Here is a 3,047-nt window from a genome sequence, read left to right as displayed (position 1 = left end):
TAGGCTCTCTCCTGCCATATTAGAAATGCCGCTCCGCACACCCCCTGCCAAGAGCCTGAGCCTTCCCTGCCAATGGTGGACTTTACTCTCCAAAACCAGGAACCGAAGAAAATCTTCCTTGAGTTGACTCAGGCACTTTGTCACAGCACTGGGAAGGGTAACTAATAGCCATAACCACAACCACAACAACAGGAGACGGCCTTTGCAGATGCAGAAATTTGCCTCCCAGTTCCCAATAATGTCTGAACCAATGGGAGTCCTTGGGACTAGAGCAGCTGGTGAAATGGCATACTCACTGTCTAACAGTGTTGGAAATGGACCAGCCTATCATTCCTGTGCTATTGGACAACAACCCCCAGGATGGATGGATGTTCTGGTCGGTGTCCTGATGGAACTGCAAGATTCCCTTCTCCATCTGAGAGACGTCATTGCAACAGACAGAGAGGTTGCCTTCAAAGACCTGGATGTGGCTGTCCTTGGGGGCTCCCCATCAAGAAGGGAAGGCATGGAGAAGGCCTACTGAACGCAAGTGAGAAAACCTTCAAAGTTCAAGGTGCAGCCTTGGAGAAATATGCCAAGACATCAGTCAAGGTCATTGTAGCGGGAAACCCAGCCAACATTAACTGTCCAATGGCCTCCAAGTCAGCCCCAACGATCCCCAAGGAGAGCTTCAGCTGCCTGACTCACTTGGTCCACAACTCGGCAAAATCTCAGATGGCTCTTAAACATGGTGTAACTGCTGATGATGTAAAGAAAGCTATTTTCTGGGGGAGAGCTTATCAACTCAGCATCCAGATGCCAATCATGCTAAGGTGAACTTTCAAGGAAAGGAAGTCGGTGTATGAAGCCCTAAGAGATGACAGCTGGCTCAGGGGAGAGTCCATCACGATTGTACAACAATGCAGTGTTACGTCATCAAGACCCGGAAACTGTCCGGTGTGATATCTGCTGCGAAAGCCAGCTCCCACCACATCAGAGACATCTGCTTTGGAATCCCAGAAGGCAAGTTCATGGTGATGGGCGTTATGTCTGATGACAACTCCAACGGTATCCCTGATGACCTCCTACCCTACTCATTCCCTGTCGTGATAAGTCCTGGGAGCTTGTTGAAGGCCCCCCTAGTAATGATTTCTCGTGTGAGAAAATGGGCCTTATTGCAAAGGAACTGGAAGAAGAAAAAGAATCTTCTTTTGAATGTCTCTCCTCTGTGTGACTAGACAACGATGTTGAGTCAAAAAATACCCCAAAGCTGGGGAATCGGAATGTTGTCTCTGAGCCTTGTACCAAACAGGAATAATGCTGTACTCAAATTGTGAACAGCAACGTCTTTTAAATATTACGTGGTTCAGATCTGTGAAAGTCAATCATGCTGCTATCTAAATAAAAAATATATTCAAGTGAGAAAACAGCATCGGTAACCGAGAAATGAGGGTGTGAAGGGAGGATTAGAGGAGGGAGATACCGAGAAGCTCTCAATCCCACAGCAATGTCCCCAAGGCAGGGACACACCATCCTCATCATCGGTGAAGATGAGGACTTCGGCAGATGGGACCATAAAGTCTGGTGACAGGTTGATAGGAATGTAGTGTGAGACAGGGTGGGAATGAGACAGCACTCAGGTTCCGGCCTGGAGGCTGGATAATGGTGACTCCATTTGTGAAAATCAGGAGCTCAGGGCAGGAGAAGACTGAGACTATGTTGAGTTAAATTTTGGCCATATCTAAAGTGCGGACATGTGAGTGGAGTTATGTCATCAGCGGCTGGCCTGTGGGAGTCGGAGTTTGGGGAAGCCCGGGTGGAGCTGCTCTCTTCACAGATATCCAATAAACATTCTTTTGAGCCACCAATTGATGATTCCAGGGCACGGGGAAACGGAACAGTGCCCCCTGTGAGTGTGGATGCTCTTGGAGTGATGGGCTGATGGCTGCAGAAAAGTTCAAGCCAAATAACACTAATTTTATGGCTATAAATAAACCTGCCTCTGCAGTCGGGGTTTTTCAGTAACACAGAGAAGAGGAAATGTAGCCATGGAAACGGGAAAGAGGGCCCTGGAGAGGCCACATCATGCCCGCAGGGTGAGCATGTTAGTAAGTTCTAGCCAAGAGCAGCAGAGTGCTGGGTGGTCTGGCTGGCAGCAAAGACGCAAAGCTGATGTCTTGGGTTCAAGTACGAGCTGGGTACATAATAGGTCGTCGGGTGCACAGTGAATGAATGTTTGTTGACTGTTTTAGAGACGCGATCCTGTTTAAGATCTTTATGTAAACCCCCCAATTCCGTCCTCAGAACTACCTCATAGTGTGTCTTTTATTATGAATCCTTTAGAGACAGTAAACTGATCCTGGTAAAATGTGACAGTTCCGAGATTTGAACCCAGGTAGTATACATCCAGATTCCTCTCAGGGTCTCTTAACCACTGTTATTAGGTTCACTTCCAGGGGCCTTTGTTTTCTTAGCAGCCTACAGATTTTGTGATGGGCAAGCAGCGTTATTTATATTGAGGCCTCAGTTGTGTCCCTCTCAAGACTGGTCCTTCAAGGAAACAGCGTGGAAATACCTGCTCCAACTCTTCCTAGAGCTGAGAGTCCCTGTCCCACAGAGTACAACAGAGATCCTGAGCAGTGATGCCATCCGCGTCAGAGATGACTGCTCACGCAACTCAGCACAGACGCTTTTATGGGCTCACAGGAAGAGATGCCTTGCTCCTGGCCCTGTTCTGTGGTGTGGACTGGTTACTTACAACTCTCCACGCCTGCTTCCTGCAACTGCCGAAACCCTGGATGCTTCTCACGGGCAGAAAGGTATTGCTGGAAAACTGCCCTTGCTGTCATGGAAGTCACCAAGAAAGAGTCACTAAGCACATGGCCCGGAAGTTGGCATCGGAGATTGAGGGAAGTGCATTCTAGGAAAAGGGAACTTAAATTCTGAACCAGAAGGAAATGATGGGTCCGCTACAAGACCAACATGACTTTCTCCTTAATTTATTAAGCAACTGTATTCTTCTAAGCAGTATTTTCCCACTTAAATGATGGGTCCGCTACAAGACCAAC

At 47.9% G+C, this 3,047-nt stretch overlaps 1 pseudogene; it reads left to right on the top strand.

Moving 5' to 3' along the window:
- Window positions 1-238: 238 nt before the first annotated feature.
- On the top strand, window positions 239-1,275 carry LOC118592607 (annotated as a pseudogene).
- The last annotated feature ends 1,772 nt before the right edge of the window (window positions 1,276-3,047 follow it).

This window comes from Onychomys torridus, chromosome 10, assembly GCF_903995425.1.
Source record: "Onychomys torridus chromosome 10, mOncTor1.1, whole genome shotgun sequence".
Lineage (NCBI taxonomy): Eukaryota > Metazoa > Chordata > Mammalia > Rodentia > Cricetidae > Onychomys > Onychomys torridus.
This window is presented reverse-complemented; position numbering and strand designations above follow the sequence as displayed.